Source organism: Amblyomma americanum, chromosome 7 (assembly GCF_052857255.1).
Source record: "Amblyomma americanum isolate KBUSLIRL-KWMA chromosome 7, ASM5285725v1, whole genome shotgun sequence".
NCBI lineage: Eukaryota > Metazoa > Arthropoda > Arachnida > Ixodida > Ixodidae > Amblyomma > Amblyomma americanum.
The window spans coordinates 15380014-15400315 of NC_135503.1; the positions used below are offsets into that span (position 1 = coordinate 15380014).

Below are 20302 nucleotides of genomic sequence, written 5' to 3' on the forward strand. Positions count from 1 at the left end.
ATGAATGGGACGAAGTAAGCATTAAGGAATAAAATCAGGCCCGCTGATGTCAAGGACGACGCTTGGCATTATTTTGGCGCGGCCTTGACGTGGCTGCCGCGATTTACATAAGGGCGGAGTATCACTGGAGATTTTCATTTCATTCCTGCCCTTTCACACAAGGTGGGCCAAGTGGCAAGAATCCATATCTTCCCCCGAAGCAAGGCAAGTGTACTCCAATAAGGAACCGTACACTGCACGAGAAAGCTATTTCTATCCCACTTCTTGAGAGATATGCAAAGCGTTGCAGGTCCGTAGCCGTAGTCGGCAAATTATAAAAGATACAGCTGCATGGGCTGTCTGTGCAGGAAGGACACGGAAATTATTGCAAGAAACGCCGGCCTCGCGTGCAGCGGTGAAAATTGTGCCGCTGATACATAGACTGGCACTCTGATCAAATTAAATTATATACCCTGCCCTGGCACTCAAGCACCGAAGAATCAGACAATCATTTTGCAAGTCTTTTTTTAGTTTTTGTAGTTGGCTTCCTTCAAGAGCTAAATTCAGGCCTAGCATTTCTCGTCAAAACGTTTCTATTCCTTGCCAAAACTAGCGCGAGAAAGGCGATTGTATTACCGAGTTTTTGATTGCATTTCTCTCTCTTCTTTTCTGATCGCTTACTCACAGAAGGATCGCGGGCACCCGAGCATATCTGCGAAAGTTCATGGTGGGTGAACCGCGCAACAAAGGCGGGACAAAGGCAATACAAGCGCTGACTAGCAACTGAGTTTATGTTTTGAAGAACGGTGATATATTGTGGTGATATATTGAAGTGGTGATATATAGTGGTGATATATAGAAGTGGTGATATATTGTGAACGTAAACAATAATATATAAAACAACAGAAAAGACGACGAAAGGGGGTAAACAACCTATGCCATGTGCAAGTCCATATATTGAATTTCCTTGTCACTTAATGTCACAGAATGATTGCTGATGCAGTTTTCTCCTAGAATATGAATGTGGTATGCTTCCATGATTTCTCGGCTAACCTTGTTCTTATGATAGAACAGCACTGCTGTCTTTTTGTACAGCGGTTCGCAGTTCTAGACTTGCACATGACGTAGGTTGTTTACCCCCTTTTGTCATTTGTTCTGCTGTTTTATATTTTATTATATTTTATTGTTTACGTTTACTATATATTACCACTTTTATTTCTTCAATAAATTCACTTGCTAGTCAGCGCTTGTCTTGCCTTTGTCCCGCCTTTGTTGCGCTGTTCACACACCATGAATGATTACCAACTCGCCCAAATCTCAGCTTTACTCAATGTGATTTCTAGTACTTTGGACTCTAACATGTGTAGAAACTTTAACCTTTCTAATCCTGCCGTCATCGTTTCCCTCATAGCAACCTGTGTGTGCAAGGCCAGAGTGTTGTCCTGGCATGTCAGGCAGTCGTCGTGCCCTCTTGACGTTCTCTCTGTGAGTGGATTTTTTGAGCCTTCCAGCAGCCACACAAGGAGAGTGTGCAAGATTTACAAGTCAGAACTGTGGAGGCAGGCACGGCTTTTCAAAGACCAACTGCGAATAGCCTGCACTCGGGATCGAGATTTCCGAGATTGGTGTTCAGTTCCGGAACGCGTCACTGACGTCCTCTGGAATTCGATTCGACCAACGGCGCCGAAAAGGAAAAAGTACAGCACAGAACAAGGGAGGTTCATCGTTCTCAACCACAAGGAAATACCCGAGAAACACAAGGCAGTGCTACGGTTGGGTCCCAAGTTTGCCTTCGAGCCTTGTCTGAGATCGGCACAGAAGGTGGCACAATCAAAGAGCATCGCTCGCTTGGTGCCGGAAGAAATGCGCCAGCGTTGCATCGTGGAGTGAGTGGACGTGCTGAAAAAGATAGACAACATGCAAAGAAACAGTGGTAACACAAAGGAGACTGCAGTTACTGGCAAAAAGTGGTCTCCGGTTAGTTACGGCCGATAAGGAGGGCTGCTTTGTTGTTCTTCAAGAGGGTGCCTTTGCCGAGAAGGCGTTCGAAGCGTTGGAGAGAAACTTCAAGCAGGTAACCTTCAAGGCAGCCAATGTAAAGGAAGAGGCCGTTGATCTTTTGTTGTGCCATAACCAGAACAGACTGGCTGATTCAGTTAAGAAGTCAAAGGGGCTCCATATTGATGTGTTTTTTACCGCTAAAACAGACAAACCGGGCATCCCTTTCCGTTGCATTGTTTCTTAACGTGACACATGGCAGCATGCTGTGTCGGGCTACCTTCAAAAACACCTAGCCTCCTTGGTTGTGCACGACCCGTTTTTGATACCGAATTATGAAGCCTAGGTGGATTACCTCAAGCTAAATAATCCTGGAACCTGCTCGTTGTTCAGCATAGACGTGGTGGACCTATATTATACTTTGCCACACCGTGAACTGATGAACACTGTGAAGAGGTGCATTACCCAGGATAACAATGAATGTGCCTATATTGACCAATCCCGAGTGCCCATTGGAAGCTTTTTAGAAATTCTGTCGTGTTATTTGCTTGCGACCGTGATAGAATGGCAAGAAACATCATATGTACAAGCAGCAGGTGTTTGCATAGCATCTAGAGTTGCACCGATTATGGCTAATATCTTCCTGAGCGGCGTTGATACTGGCATAAACAGTGCCTCAAAAGACTTGGTCACTCGTATTTCCAGATACGCAGATGACTACCTGGTTAGCCTGTGCTAGCAGCTTCCCAAAAAGGCTGTTTGATGTTTTAAAACATTTTGATAAATATGGATGCAGCCTCAAGTTCACCACTGAGATCCCGAATGATAATCAGCTTCAGTTTTTAGGTGTGGCTTTCTTTATCGAACGTGAACATGTTTGCTGGAGTTATCGACCGATGTCTGCAAAACCGTTGCTGAACTTTTCATCGGGTCACTCCAAGCTAATCAAAGAAGGCATAGCACTATCGTGCCTGAAATCTGCTCTGAAAAAGTAATGTCACGAAAGGATTGCTGAAGGCATTACTGCACAAGTGTGCAGGTTACGCGCTGATGGTTACCTAGGTCGTGTCATCTCTAGGGTTTCAGAAAAGCTGCTTAAAAGTGTTAAGAGCGGTAACTCCAATGACAGGAAGGAGAAAAGAAGACTGGCTAGAAGACAAGCATGGCATGTCGCACGGCCTCAAATAGGTTACAGGCAGGTACGACGTCGATGTCGTATTTTCTGCCCCTAGAAAACTGAATGCCACGTGCAAACAAGTCTCGCAGGCACAACAAACAAAGAAGGTCGGTTGCCAGATTCGACATGTGTCACCCTCCGTTGACTGCAAAGAAAACATTGTATACCAGATACCTTTCAAGTGCGGTGCCGCCTATGTTGGGAAAACAGGCAGATGGCTGAACGAGAGGTTAATGGAGCACAAATGCGCAAGAAAAAATGACCCTGTTTGTCATGTTGCCGCTCATTGCGCTAGTTGCAAGTGCAAACACGAAAAAGAAAAAGAGCATAAGAGAAAACCAGAAAAAGATGGCCCGGCTCCTGGGACAAATTTCCGCTGCAAAAATTGCAAATGCGAACCGCTGTACAAGAAGGCAGCAGTGCTGTCCTATCATAAGAAAAAGGTGACCCGAGAAATCATGGATGCATATCATATTCATAAACTAGGAGAAAACTGCATTAGCAATCCTTCAGTGACATTAAGTGACAAGGAATATTCAATATCTGGACTTGCACATGGCATAGGTTGTTTACCCCCTTTTGTCGTTTTTTTTGTTGTTTTATATTTTGTTTACGTTTACTATATATTACCACTTCTCGTTCTTCAGTAAACTCAATTGCTAGTCAGCGCTTGCCTTGTCTTTGTCCCGCCTCTGTTGCGCTGTGCACCCACCATGAATGCTTACCAACTCGCCCAAATCTCAGCTTTACTCTGCGAAAGTTCACAAGCGTTTTATAAATAGCCACCTTAATCAGCAAAACTATACACGCCAGTCTTGGTAAGAAGCAATCCCATGGCAAGTACTGTCCCCGCTGTGGTGTTCTCGGAAATAAGGTTGTGCATAATTTGTGGAGGCGTTAATGGTAAAATATGCAGACACACCCCCTCATTGAATCTTTCGGCAAAACGCTGTGCGCGTTCAGTGTGAAAACTGCTGACATTCACATGACAGTAGTCTCGTTTTAATGCGATATCATTAGAAGCTCTATGGAGCCAAACCGCGTCGTTGGTGATAAAATTCGCCCATTGGCTGCAGGGAAGTGACTTCACCATTCGGGATTATTTCCATTGACTCGGGGAGGTGACGTCACCAGACCAGAAGTGACTTAACCTACAGTAAAGGCATCAAAATCTGCTAATGCTCTCGTATTACCAACACATGATATAATTAGGTGGCTCTGTGAATATTTTATTAGACGCGCAAAAAGAATACTTGATGCTTGATGTTTGCTGTGGACATTTTGAATGTTTTAGCCATTATTTGTTAAACGCATGCGCTGTTAAACAGTCCAAGCCGGGGCTGTTGTAGCGTCTTGCTCTATGAAAAGCATATGCAAGTCTAGTACGCTAAAAACGGATGCCACGCATATAACCTTGTGCATTACACAGCGTTTCTCTCTTGTCCTTGTTAAGTTTTTTCTCTTTATGTATATATCTTGGTTTGGTATTCGAAAAAGTTAAAAAGAGGATCGCAGATATGAGAGACATGGAGGCAAACCTCTATTTAATTAAGAACTGTGCGCTCTAGCTTCAGACGTAGGGAGCAGAACACAGCCATCAGCAAAACGCAGTATTTTATGTGTTCCCCGGTAGCCCTTGTTCTCAGCTATTCGCAGTCTGACTCTTCCAGTGCTTGCCGAATGCACTAATAATAGTGTGGAATGCGTTTACCAACTTTACTCTTTCTCTGGAAAACACACGTTGGCTGCTCCTCCGGGACCAGAAAGAAAATACTGTTCAAGATTACGTACCGTTCTCTAATATAGCATGGAGGCTTAAAATAGCTGCGCAGTTTCTGGTGACGTTTTCTTGTATTCTTCAGTATGGTTCATCATGACCTTGGGAGCACGATGCTTTGTTGATTCCTGGCGTTTCCATTAAATCAATTATCCTTTCGGAATCCATGAAGGCGTGTATAAGTGAAGAAGCATCGCAGTGCATCCACCTATGCCTGCAGCGAATAACTTCGAAGGTTATTTCGGGTTGCAGAATCTTCAGAATACAGACTAAAAATGGCACCTCGATAGCGACAGATTATTTTGTTATTGAAACAGATGATTTTGTGTTTCTTCAAGGGATAATCGTTCCAACTTCATATTTATTGAATTGTGTACAGTGAAATAATTTGGAGAGGTCATAATAAAGCCTGATCCCCTTAATTTATTAAAAATGACTGCCAATTCAAACAGTTCTTTTGCTCCAGCCTGGTGCTCCTCATTGAGGCCAATTCATGGCAAAAGGTATGAATGCTTCCTCCAAAGAACATAGTCAAACTAGACACAGCCTCATTTTTGTGTTGCGCACATGCACTTTGTCCCATTTTTTCTAAAGATACAGGACGACCAAAGAATTGCGATTACAAAAGACATTAAAGTAACTGCGCGGAATTATTAATTATTTGGTTCAAAGTATATGTCCCGGGATAAACTTTTAATTTCTATTTCATATTTAGTATCAGTTGTAAAATGTTTCTCACAAACGTAGTATAATTTTAGGGGCTGAGACAAACACTTCGGATGTTCAAACTTGCTTTTGGGAGCGCCATGCGGAAAAGAACAGATAACTTGCAAAGTGTTCACACAGACACAGAAAGCAGCCCTTTTCCAGAAAAGTGCACTGCATACACGATGATCGCTCGAGGACTCAATTAGAAAGCGCTCCTCTCCTTAACAAATGTAATTATCGAAGTCTCAAACGTATTGAAAAATCCAGAAGGCAGCAGTGAAAGAAGTAAACATGAACAAAAATTATAAAAGTAAAATAAGGGGATCCCTCATATGTGAAAGAATGAAAATCGAAGTGAGGCTGCCGAAGGTTCTTCCCAAAGGATTGGTGGTCCAACTAAATGAACCAAGCTCGTTAGAAGGAAGACGCTTTGTCGGTACTTAGTGGTAGTGCGAAAAATTCTAAAAACTACAAGATCTTTGCAGGCGGGGTGCACTGAGTAAGTTTTTGCCGATTGCAATCACATAATTTACAAAACTAAGTCAATCAGCGTTTGCGAAAAAGAAAGTTTTACCCGTGATGTAGCAGTTTAGGAGAAGGGTACTTCTAATGAACATGCTTTAACATTCAGGAATAATAAGAGTCATTAGAATATAAAATGAGCCTGAGACAAACTAAAGTGTCTCCCTTAGCGCAATTCTCTACAAGGCAAATTATGTAATTAAGCACAGTATGTAGAGCAGCAACCTATTGGCTGCGAAAAGAGAGAGCAAGAAGTGGTAGAGGAAAGGCAGGGAGGTTAACAAGAAGAAAGTTCCGGTTGGCTACCCTGCACTGGAGGAGAGGAAAAGATGTAAGACCCTAAAGCTGAGCAACGAAAACATATTTTAAGAGCGCAACAGATGGTGGGTTTTATTTGCACAAATCACAGATTAGTACTGGTCTCCTATATTTATCGTTTTACAACGTTATTTTCAACATATTGTGATTCTCAGTCGTGAAATATTTTATACAGACAGGCTTTTAAAGCGATCATTTGCTGGTTTCATTTTTTAGAACGCTACAGTGCGCTAAACTAAGTAGAGTGGGCTACGATTAGACACAAAAAAATATATTCTTTTGTTAGGTTAGTACAGAAATATTTGAAAAATTTTTATATATTATTTTATATAAGAACCGTTTCACAGAGAGCATTTTTTGATTAATTTCCTCCGAAAGTAGTGTAGCGCATTATAAACTAAGTAGAATGTTCTTTGAGCAGGTAGAAATTTTTTTTCCACATTATCAATCTTCTTGTTCAATTTAGGAATTATATAAAAGTTGCATGTAGGCCACCGATATACCTTCTTTCCTTGGCTTCTTTTAGAATGGGAAAAGGCTGTATTGCTATACTGGAAGAGTATCAAATGTTATATATGAAAAGCTTTATCTCGAGTTCTGTACACTTTAAATGATATATTCCTGCCTTATTGCTCTCTCAGCGACCTGAATTCTACCCGAAAGCGCAACGTGCTGTATTGTGAACTGAGTTTAAAGAGTACTGTCTGTAAAGATGGCGATTAAATTACTTCATCGACGCCTACAGAGGACACGCGAATTCAATAATATCAGCATGAGTAGTCCGGGGTGCAATAGCCGAAATACGGCACGCTTAGAGATTAACCCTTACAAAGATTACTTCTAAGCTAGCGCTGGAAACCTGTTGAGCTTGTGTTGAACCAGCAGGAAGCCAACTCGAAACCAATGTATTGTGAGTCTACTGAAGAACTGGTAAACAAAATTTCCGTTTTGCTTTACCCAACATAGTTGATGTTGGGGATTTTCAGTTAGCTTTCACTTGCAGATTTACTCGTTCGGTTGTGATTTTACTGAGCATATGACCAATAAATTTAATGTCATGGGTGCGTTAGATAGAAAGTCGAGACGGATCCCTTTCAGAAAGTAATTAAAAGGGTATGCATTCTGCTGCTCACAGGTTTCAAGATATTAGCGGTAACCTCCAAATAAACATAACAACGCAAAATAACAACAACGGCAACGCGAAAAAGGCCTATGTTGAGATATTTGTGAGCACGCATTGGAGCACAAAACGAATCCTGCTCATGACCTTAATTTTGCCGTCAACATGATTAATTATACTGCACATAATATAGATAACCACAAGAATAATCGATAAAAGTTTGCTAATCGGCAGTCCACAACCTGCACACATCAGTAAGTTCATGTGGAGGAGTTTATATAGGCGAATAGAGATAAGAAAAAGCGTGGTAGACTAAGGCATGCTATATGATAGTTTCGGGTGCAAAGCTGCTCCATTCTCTGAAATATGAGAATTATTGCGCATAAGATGCACTGGCACACACTCTCTCTTCCTTTCTGTGTTTATACGTATAATTTTGTGCTTGCGTATGTCTAAAGCACACCAGGACTATGTGTTGGCCGATCATGCCAAACCAGAGGTTACAGCAATAAGATGTGAATGCCCCGTAAATTGCATTGGCTGTAGTTAGTTCCAGCATAATGGGAATACAGTCATATGAATTTTTTTTTGTAAGAGAAGACAATGCGTTGAATCATTCCTATAGTTTCAGCATGGATTCAACATGAAAACAATTAACCAATCATGTTGAGGATGCTCAATTCAAGCACGATCGATAGCCACTTTCTCGTAGAACTTTAACTGTGGCTCACTATTTCACCAATACAAGTCCTTCCTGGTACCAATATATATTTAACATCGCATATTGGGTCTGCCGATGACAATCCCCACAACGCTTCAAAAAGAATTTTTGTATAGGTTGATGCGTCGTTAAACGTGGCAGTCGCTCAAAATAAATTATCGAGTGTTTGTATCTCTAAACCGGTTACTGTCATTAAATGCAGCAGCAATAAATATTAGACACGTCATTCACACTCTAGTAGTGTAGTTCGTTTCTGCAGCTGTTGTCTGGGAAGAAGGTAAGCGCGGACTAAATTGCAAATATTTATACGGCAAATAGATTTCGACTGGAGCCCCCGCGGTCGCTGAGTGGTTATGGCGCTCGGCTGCTGGCCCGAAAGACGCGGGTTCGGTCCCGGCCGCGGCGGTCGAGTTTAGATGGAGGCGAAATTCTGGATCCCCGTGTACTGTGCGATGTCAGTGCACGTTAAAGAACCCCAGGTGGTCGAAATTTCCGGAGACCTTCACTACGGCGTCCCTCATAGCCTGAGTCGCTTTGGGACGTTAAACCCTCATAAACCATAAACCAAACCAGATTTCGACTAGAAAATTCACTGGTGCACGGTGGCGGTGGTTGGCGCAGGACATCTTGTGCAGCGACCAATTAAATGTGTCCTTCTTTATCCTGAAATTGAGCAATCTGGCTCACGACGATGATAGCAGTAGTTGTATTGATGATAGTAATGGTGATGGTGGTGGTGATGATGATGATGATGATACTTATGACAGGAACATAGTTATTGAAGACTTGCTTTGGCATCTTTAGTAGACGCATTGCCATTCCGAATTCTTTGTGCCCTCTTCAAACCATTTCAAACCTGTGATAAGAATCTGTCTTCTACGTAGAAGGCCAGCCACATCTTAACGGTTTCCTCTCCCCTTGTTTGTTTTCAAGTTTTCACGACATGTGTCTGTATGGTAAAGGACTGCGTTGCAGTCAATAGAAGCTTAGTGTAAAGTATGAAAGTATCAATGATCCAAGCATGGCATTACTCCTTTTCCGACAGCGTGTACACATAATCCTGGCCCTGTCAACTGTTTTCTTATCGGGTTACTTAATGCATCTTTCTTTCAAACAGTTGGAATTTTATGGACTAGGTGGGCGAGAGCTGATGGTTCAGTTACTTCACCTGCAGTCAGAGGAGTTTGCGCGTAGAGCACGGATTACCAAGCTGGTGCCTGAGAGGAGAAATTTAACCTTGCCATTTTATCGCATGTTTCTTCCACGAGATTGTTGCCGGCGTGTTCATTCTGCTTGCAATGTTAGATATGAAAAATAAGCTGAGCGTCAAGGCCGTGCTTAGCGGCGGTGCAAGAAGGCAAAAGTTTATCCTAAGTGCCGGAAACTAGCGTAATGCAGAAATTAGTTGTGCGGCCTAAAAAAATTCTTCAGTGAAGAAAATAAAGTAAGCTAACACGCAACTGCAAGCAAGAGAAGGGCTAGAATGTTTATTTTGTACCAAAAGAAAAAGCACGGTAAGTCTTCTGCGGCACAAATGAAACATATCGAGTCTATTCAAAATTCCTCGCTCGTTTCTGTCTAGATTTCAAATTTGCTTAGGTTCGGACAGTTCAGGAGCCGGAATTATACCAAATAGTCTAAAGCTGCCTGTAATGTGGGAGCGCCCAGTATAAATGAAAACATTCTCGGCCTTGAAAAAACTTCATCTATGGCATTCGCTTCTAAATTCTGCAAGCTATGATATATATAACCAGTCATAAACACTGCTATGGCATTTAAGGCTAACTATACTTTAAAACAGATTTGCAGGCTTTGATCACCTTGGATTTCTGGTCAGGTCAGGTCAGTTTTTTTACCGTACAGGTCTCCTGCATAGTCTGTTAGGTAGCGTCTAATAATCACTGAATAAGACGGCCACTACCAGTTGCAAAAACTGAAAGGACCAGGTGCGACCAGCATGCTTTGCGGGAGACTGTTCCAGTCCGTTAAGGCTCATAAGAAAAAACGGCTCAGTGAAGTTAGCAATTTGAGTACGATGAAGCATCAACTGCTGATACGCTCTTAACTTCATATTAATTTGTTTGCATGTAACATATTCTGCATCGGCAGGCAATTAGAATCGCTTAAATGAATTTTTTATCTTACTCAGAGAGAACACATTGAAACAGGAAATGAACTGGACACATAGGCACACAGGCACACACGTTTACCTTCGCATTATTAACGTGATCCTTCTGCTGCCTAACGACAGTCTTGAGTTGCACAACTTTCAACTGCATCTATTTCAGTAAACACACCTGGATGTAATAGGCCAGGTGGCCTCTTTGTACTGCAACTGTTTGCTTTGGGGCAAATTTGATGAACCGGCTGTGCTTTAAAAAAATCCAGCGTATTTTCTCTTTTCCTCTCAAACACGAGGCAAGCCTTAAAATAAACGCTTATATAATTTTCCCCCATCGACAGGCCATGATGTTAGCGCCGTACAACAACATGAACTGCAGGAAGGGCCAACATACGAAGCCCGCAAAATTGTGATTCGTTGTTTGCGTTTAGTCCAAAAAGTTGTACAGGCCTACTTTAACCAATGGGAGGGACTGCTGGGACCTCTGGGTGCGCTTGCGAAACAAAGAGAGACCATCACAATCTTTCAGAGTTTTCTGGCCCAATGTGACCGACCAATGCCCTCAGAGAGAACCTGCCTGACACAATACTCTTGCATTGTTTTTTTTTTCGTGCGGTTCAATCCTGATTTCTGACATGCATGCATTTTAATGGGTGGTTTCCGCGGTCGGTAGCAGGCCACTTATGCTGACCGGCTGTCATGTACAGGCGACTTTTACACTTGCGACATTGATGCTCGTATGGCTGTGTTGTGTGCGTGACGTTAGTCTTGACTCGCTGGTACCTTTCTTGGTGCTTCTAAAGTTTATTTTTTAAGCCTTCCACTAGATTAGCACGGTTCTTGGTAGGAGACTTTCTTATTTTACTCTGAGTTCGAAACAAACAAGACTATTAAAAAGCATTGACTGTCGTTCAAAGACTAAGTGTTCACAAATGACTGGCGTACAGGAACTTTTCCTGATTCGCTGTCTTAATTGGACCGTTTTGCGACATGTACGAGTGACTTGCCAGATTCAACTCGGCGTAATCAAGATGTCAGGTGTGCGTTCTACCGCGCTCTGATTATTGAGACTATGGACATTCGGAGAACAGTAAGTCTTAGGCGGAAGCTTTGGCGTGTTACTAGACTTGGCTTTCAATTATAAAAAGAGGGTGCATATGACATTCAAACCATAGGGATGTCTTTCCGCTCATGTTTGATTTACCTTCTTCCTGAAACCTTCTTGAGATCCATTTTCTTTTTTTTTTGCTACTAGACAATCCTTAAAATATATTTTTTTTTGTACATGAGACATCGTAAGTGCAAACTAGCGATTCTCTCGCGACTACGCACGACATCTACCTGAAGACTGGCAGCTTTCGTTGTAAAACATTTCGTTGCGCTGGACAGGAGTTCCCACAGGTTTCTGATCTTTGTTCGCCTCCAAGACCAAGACAGCCATGTTTTATTACGTGTCCCTTAACCAGGAAGCGGAGCTCCAAACATGCGCATGTTTTCCTGTCGTCTTTGAATGCCCAGTTCAATGTCGCCCATAGCTCGTAAGTCCTCCAAAGCACAGGACATACCTGCGTAGAGAAAATTTTGCTATGGTTGAACCAAAGTTGAACTACGTTGATAAATCCCTGTAGTTCAAAACGAAAGCAAAATAAACTAAATAAATAAAACCGCATCGCATGACTACGTCGCTGCGTTGTAAAGAAAAAAGATGATTCACTTGAAAGAGACAGACACGGCGCAGACAGAGGGCACACTGGTTTATTACTTTGCTGGCCTCTGTGTGAGCGCTGTCATTCATGCTTACCGGTCTAAACTTTATCTCTTAGTTCTGAAAGCCTATGAGCCATATTACTAACTCAAAAGCGATTCGATTTTTATGTAGTTTTATATCGCATTAATCCCAATCAGTCCACTACAGTGAGCCCTACATGACACTCTAAGTGCCAAAAGCCGCAGCTGTGCCCCTAATTCCGTGAGCGATTTGGTTCGACTTAAAAATCAATGTCAAAGATACAATTTTCCAAGAATGGTTAGGCGCCAACCTACGCCACTGCAAATGTCGTAACTCTAACTCAGCCAAAAGAGGAAACCATAACGCACGACTCAAGCCGGCCAATAGCTTTCGAACTTGGTGACGGTAGAAGCACCTCAGGGGTTCGTATAACACCGGCCATAAAGCGTTGAACCTCTTATGTGCGGAGATAATGTCCTTTGACGCACTTTATTATTGCGATACTTTTCGACACACGGAGAGAAAGTCGGAAGAAGAGAGGCGGGGGGGGGGGGGGGGGGGTGGGAGGGGGAAGGGGGTGGGAGGGGGGGGGGGGGGCTTAAAACGTAAACAGCATTGGATGCAGTGCAGTAGAGTAAAAAAAAAGTCAGAAGACCGGTGCAGCCTGAGGGTAAATGATCGGCATTGGCAGTGTCGAAGCCTTGCTCCGGCAGACCAAAAAAAAGCACAAAAACAGAAAGGCAGGTAAGATAAAAGGGACGCAGGCAGCATGTCGAGTGTCTGATTTCCGGAAGTTAGGCCTCCAGGCGGGAAGAACGAACAGAGGAGGCTGTTCCAGGTCGTTAACTGTACGAGTTCGGTTGTCCCGTGCCAAAGAAGGGCATGACTGCGCGGTGACAACGGGTCGCCCGAAACAACCCGGGAGGTAAAAGGGTGGACGAATCGTAACGAGAAGCAAACCAAAAAGCGAGCGTTTCCTGAAAGGGGTGCCTCTGGGATATTTCATCAGCTCTCCGACCCCCGCTGTGGACCCCAGTCGCGACACCAACGGAATAAAAACCGATGTCGCAGTAATGGAGTCAGCACCGAACGGACACACAAAAGGGAACAAAAGCGAAAGTTGAAGCTTCCTTTATTAAGGTATTTTGAGGCGCGAAGAAGGGCGGACGGATTTAACCGCGAGTCAAATAAACAACTTACCATTACATTTTCCAGCTAAGGAATTTGACCGTTCCCGTACTTATCAGTAAAGTTTGTAAATGAAAGGCAAAAAATGTAATTCTGTGAAGCTATTCTCAGTGCTCTAAAAACTTTAAAATTCATTCAAGTAAACAAAAAATAAAAAGTAAGCAAATATAATAAAAAGTAAACAGAATATATACTTAACTCTCATTGTGCGTAATTGCGAATAGATCCATCATTTAAAGTTCCCGCGTTAAAAAGACGATTTAAGATACGTCTTTAGGGCACCTTTAAACTGGACTTCACTTCTGAGGTCATTATCTTTAAAACGATGGCATGTGTAACTACTCACGACCGACAAGATACAAATAGAGAGAACTTAAATGCAGCAGGAATATTAACGCTGAACGCAAACAAAGAAAACTTTAATTTTACACGATGCGGGGCTTTCTTCCGTGGTGCCTGCTCCTAAAGCAGCCCTCAATAATGAGTACTCTGAGCAATAGCACAGGCGCGCTGCTTTATAAAATATATTTGATACATATCCTCCCAAGAAAATGGTAACTTCGAAGGTCCTGAAGAAAAAAATGTGAATTTTTGCAGAATGCCTGCCCACTGCCCTTTACATGTCTTGCTCATTGCACATACGAAAATTAAATTTTTAAGCGCAACAGATTTAGGCAGTGACACCCTCTATTTTGTGATACGTTTGCGTTGAATAAATGGAGCTTAGTAGCCTAATGCATTATATTATAGGCAGGACTGAAGTGAAAAATTTCTCCAGCAGCGCCATATTCAGGCACTTATTCCTTGAACTGATGGACAGCTCCATAAAATAAGCTTTATGACAGGTTCGCAGCGCAACAAGAGTAAGAAATTCAACATACATAAATACTTGGACGCTGGCGGATAATAAAGAGAGAGAGAGAGAGAAATAAAGATGAACGGAAAGGCAGGGAGGTTAACTAGACGACGTCCACTGTGCTACCCTACACGTGGGAAGGGGGACGAAGGGAGAGATAGAAAGGGGAGAGAGAAAAGGAAGATCACTTTTCCACGTGTCTGTAGGCCATTACTAACATGGTACACAGGGCACACACTGAAAGTTTATAACCTTGAACTCAGTCCTGAGTCATTCAGGAACTTGAAAAGCACTTTCACGGCGGATATTTAATATCGAATAAATTCTATGTGCTGCAGGCAGGCTTTACTTAAGGGTTCTGTACTAAACTGGACTACCCGGAGTTCTCCAACGTGCCCCAGAATCTTAGTCTACGGGCATCATCACTGAATTCCACCTCCAGAAAAATCTTATGGCAGCGGCTGGAGGAAAACGAAGGGCATCGCGCCCTTGAACCTGACGCTATAGCCATTCCCGCTAGCTGAGAGTACTACAATGAAAAAAAAACGATTGGTGGTACCGCGTGACGACACTACCCGATATAATAAGCACAGCTATAACAAACCATTTTAGAAGTCTTCGTGCTCTCAAATCATGAACATATAGAAGAGAGGGAATAACGTTTTCATGCAGCCCAAATTATGTCATACCTTATCGATAAAAAAATAATCGGTGGAAGAGTGTTCTGGCAGCAAACTAAAAAAAAAAGAAATTTGAGACGTTCTGTGACCTCAGAGCCATGTAGCAAGACAAAAAAGAAAATGAATACAGGGATGCATTCTTCATCGAACGCTGTTTTGTAGGCTAACCACGCGTTCTCTTTCTTAACCCAAGTCGGCTCCTGCGTGGCAGTGGGCCCAACGCATACTGCATGTTATCATAACGTTACGCAAAATGACGAAAGCGCAGCTTACAAGGCACGTCACGTTAGCGGTAGTCTCTGAATCATCCTGTCACAGGACAGAAAAGAGGAGCATTATGTATGCCGCGTGACATCAAGCCACCGCTTTCCGCGAAGTGCACACGCACAGAACCACAATAAAAAATTGCAGACGTGGGCTTCGCGCAGCGCTAGCACATATTTCAGGCCATCGCCCACATAGGTTCTTTCGATGTCTGAACCATTCAAGGGTTATGCTTCGATCTAGAAATGTTCTTTTGCGCAAATAAAACGACACACGAGAAAGCGACACACACACACAAGCGCTTGTGTGTGTGTGTCGCCTTTCTCGTGTGTCGTTTTATTTGCGCAAAAGAACATTTCTAGATCGAGATGAACAACCAACTCGCCCAACAGGAAGTTTTAATGAAGGTTATGCTTCGGTAGAACGCTAACATATATGGTGCAGAGTATTACCAATGCTCGACGCTGACATTTCTCACATATGATGGAAGGCAATCGTGGTGACTCAGTGGCTTTCGCGCTTGACTGCTGACCCGAAAGACGCGGCTTCGATCCCGGCCGCGGCGGTGGAATTTCGATGCAGGCGAAATTCTAGAGGCCCGTGTACTGTACGATGTCGGTGCACGTTAAAGAGCCCCAGGTGGTCGAAATTTCAGGGGCCCTTCAGTGCGGCGGCCCTCATAGTCTGAGTCTCTTTGGGACGTTGAACTACTATAAACCGAACTAAACCAAACATATGATGAAAACTTTTCTTCACAGTTGAGCAAATATTAAGCGCACTTGAGCACAGTTGAGCGGGCCAACTGAGTTTGTGTATTTACATTAGCTTGAGCCTCAAAGATGAAAGACGTGTGCAGTGCTCATTTGGTTCTGCTTTTATAGAAATTTTCGGTCATCCCAAAGACGTCTTGCAAAATTAGAGCCCTGATAATAAAAAAAATGCGAAATTAGAGCAAGGAGCTCCAAGATGTTTAAAAATCATCGTTACACACGTGCTCTTCACCGTTTATAAAAAAGTTTTTCCTGAATATTGTCTGTTCAATAAGCCACATAATTGTGTACAGTGCTCGTAATGGCCTCTTCATAAGTTCCTCGTAACATTATGTATATTTTGATTTTGTCCGACGTATTGCGAAAAATAAATGCACAATCGTGAAATTGCAAAACCGTATTTTTTAAACACGTATTCTCTGCCCGCCCGCATTGCGGTGCTCCTGCTCCTCGCCACATAAGTGGACCACCACAAGCGGGTCAGATAATGTCACGTGTGATGGTTGTCACCTGTCGGACTCTCATGATTTAATGGACGCGAGAGCTTATCGGACCGCAGCCGCGATCTGCAGCCACGCGCGGGGAGGGGGGGGGGGGGGGTGAGGAGGAAGGGCTCCGTTTTCTCCGCAGACGAATTAGTCACTGCAAAAATTTACAGTGACTCTAAGATGGACGGGGTCGCGCAGCTCCTCTCGGTGGATTTGGCGATGCATGCAAACCTTCCGCCAGGGAGTTGAGACGTAATCACAAAAATGTATCGCGTCACCACTCGGCTGCCCCGCGGTGGGTTTACACCTCGCTCTCTTTTTCCCCGATGAGTGATGCCCGTATCAGACCTTACAGATCGATACATCACACATACACACACATCGAACCGTTCTGGTACAACAAACCATCTCAGAAATCGAATCAGTCTGGTTGACTTACCAGATCACTGTTTAGCAAAGCCGTAATGAACTATGCACGCATCAGTACATGTCCTTAAGACACAACTCCAAGTTGAAGACCACAAAGCATTCACCAGGTCCACTTCTACCCGCTTAAACCGACGAGCGTTTGTGGCCTGTGGGTAGCCTGCCTTTCCCGCAATTCAAGGGTCCTGGGTTCGAATCCCACTCAATTTCTTTTTCACCGCTATTTCTTTAGTTTGGATATATAAACGTTCGTAAGGTGTTGGCGACTAACCCGAGCATGCAAGCACCAAATTGTCATTATATACGGGAAGCATGTGTGGCTTCACTTGGGTGTTTTAGACTATTTAAACACAGTGACAGTTACATTCCTAGTTTGTTGAAGTACATTAATCACTTTAACACTGCGACTCCTAAACGTCCGCCCACAAGGTATACCCCTCGCAGTCGGTGATCCTTGGCCCATGTAAAATGAACGGCCCAACGTAAGCATTAGCGGCGTTTGCAGGTGCTCCTTAATGCAAATCACCTTTATTGAACTGTATCCACTTCTCAAAATGAAACTTAAACGCGACACAAAAAAGAAAGATGTTCTAGTTCTACAGTCATTAGCGAAAATGATACGTCAGACCTTCAATATTTCGTGTTTTCGGTTTTTCCCTTGATTTGAACGTCGAGCGCTAAACAACGAATCCCTTCTGAGAGCAACTGTTTTATTCGACCTTGATTTCAATTACGTTACTTCATATTTACCCCCGGTGTTATTCCTCCTCGTTTCAAGCATTGCTTTGTTTTCGGGGTACAACACTGAGTGCATATATTTCCATGCCCTAGTATTATTGTCTTCTGGTGCAGTAAGTGATTTCTTTTAGTATCTCGTATCTACAACTGATTTTCTCTCTTGGAAACTAATACTTTGAAATATCGCTCAGCTTTGTCTTGTACAACTTTACAGCCCCATTTCCAGCTCTGTCCAGAGGTCCTGTCTTCGTCAGCACTAACCGCCTTTTGTTTCTGTTTCCTCTGGCATTGAAAAAAAAATCAATTGCAATTTGGACATGAAGGAAAAGGTATTTACGCTGCTACAAGTTGGTTAAATTGAACCATCTATCAACTAATAAGCTTATCACTCAAGGCGGACACGGATGGCCCGTAAAAAAACGAGGTGCATTATTATTCGAAAAAAGGAAAGGACCTTTAGATCCAAATTTTAACGTCTTTATTGAGCTTGCCATTACGTAACCACAAGAAGATGTCTTCAAATCCGCTTTGTAATGAAGCCCCTGCGAAGCTTTTTATTCCACTTTTCACAGCGACGTTTTTTCGCGCAATCAGAAACGAAAGACGGGGAGCATAGAAAGCTGAAAGGAATAATGCATGAAGGAAGCCCTTAGGGCATCTTGATTAGAAACCGCTCCGCAAATACTTCTCGGAAAAAGTAAAAGAAAAATGGAAAGAATACGTGGTTTATGAAGAAGGTAAGCGCTAAGAAAATTCAAAAGCAGTAATAATTCCGCCCGGACCCTGTTCAAGGTAGCCACTCATGCGAAGTGCGAATTGTGTGTCGAGTGCACTGCCGAAATTTTAAATCCTGCGTTTAATTTGGCAGTGCTACTGTTTCGCGAAACAGAGCTACACTCAAACCCAGACACGCAGCGAGGCGCAAAGAAGCCAGTGAAAATGTGGTGCGAATCCTACAGACGAACGAGACAAAAACGCGGAAAACTACGCCTGCATGGCGGATATTACTTGTTGGGTTAGTTTTCGTGTCCTTAGCAGACCCATTTCGTCGAAGGTCACTTCGAACCTGAAATGAGGTGTGGAAGTTTTTCGCGCGTATTCGAAAATAAACTGCACAAGAAAAAAAAGGCAGGTGTATGGTCGATAGACCAGTACATTACGCGAGCCAGGATGAAGGCGACCAGAATCTAAAATATCTTCCCTGAAATGGCCGCGTTGCGTAAGAAATTAAACACAAAAGCTTTCTCTGGCTCGTTTTATCAGAGAGATTCGGTCCCCAATCACTCAGAAGTGAGGCTTAGCGTAAAGAATTTATGATCTTGACATAAATTCATGCGGCTTTAAGTCAACGACAACAACAAAAAGGAATAAAAAGGAAGAACGGGAAAAGAAAAAACGAACAATGGAAACGGAAATGTACGACATTTGAGCCCTGGTCTCGAGGTCAACGCGCACAATTCTTATTCTTGCGCTTGAGTTCTCGTCTACTGGAGTAGCGACTGGGCTTTGTGTCCGCAGTCAAGAATTGGATAGAACATAAACAAGACAGTGATAAATATAACCATATCGTTTGTAACAATTCAGCAATCCTCGCCATAATCGCTGTTAACAGCGACAGCTCCAAATAGTTATATCTGCTCCATCTTCTTTTTTCGTCTCTTCTCATGAAGGAGGGGACGAAGGCATTCTTTATATCTCCTCGCAGTTACAAATAAGCCGCTGGGTTGAAGATAGACTTGTACAACGCCTCGTCGTGTTAAATGGGGGTACAAGGTTAGGTAATGCTTCAACTTATGAACACGCATAATGAATTCACGTAGAGTGAGACAGCGCTGGGAGGTGGAACGTCCGTCTCAAAACATCGCCGCTGAATGACAGTTAAGGCCCCTTTAAATAGCACTGCGCGCGGTTGAGAAAATCAGTGTTCGCTGCCTAGCCAAGCAGCGCATTAACACGCCGTTTGCGGAGGTGTCGCGATGTTCCTCGGCTTATCTTCGTACTCTCTTCGCGAAAGAAAGATAAGCCCGAGGAGCGTCAACTCTGGCTAGCTGTAGCACACACTCGGGATGGCGCAGATACGGCGGGCATCGGGAATCCTCAGATGCCCATCAGGCAGCGGGAACAACTCGCGCCATCGGAAGGCCGGGTGACAAACGACACCCGACGTCCGGCACCAGGGACCGGAGCGCGCGCGAGCATCGCCATCTTTGTTTATCTTTCTTTTCGCGCCATTTCTTTCATTGCTTCCGTCTCCTCTGCGCTGCTGACTCCGAGCAACTCCCAAGCGCGAAGCGTGCGTGAGCGCTGCCGGCACGACTACTTGCCCGACGTGTGGAGCCGATAAATCATGCTACCTCCGTCGCTGTCAGCGCGATCTTCGCCTCGTTGAGTCCGTGTTATGAATCCCCACGCATCCGCAAGGCTCGCACTTTAGGTGGCTAGATTTTCTCCCGTCGCGAGTTGCTCATACTTCCGGGAAGTAAACGAAGCGAGAAAAAAAAGGAGATGGCGAAACGCATGCATTTGAAAGTAACTGACATAAGACATGCGAAAAAAAAAGAAGAGTTTTCGTCTGGACGTTAGCAAAAGCTGCGCTGTAGACTGTTAATGCCTACATTATTGTTAAGTACTATGCTCTGATGAGACACGTTTCTATTTCGGACTCAGTGAAATAAAAATAACTTAAGTTTGCATTTTATACACCGATGTGGGCCATATTAT

At 43.5% G+C, this 20302-nt stretch overlaps 1 long non-coding RNA gene across 1 annotated transcript in view; it reads left to right on the forward strand.

Moving 5' to 3' along the window:
* The window catches only part of LOC144098545 (uncharacterized), a 312011-nt gene that overhangs the window by 240201 nt on the left and 51508 nt on the right, over window positions 1-20302 (forward strand). The gene's annotated exons all lie outside the window — the stretch shown is intronic.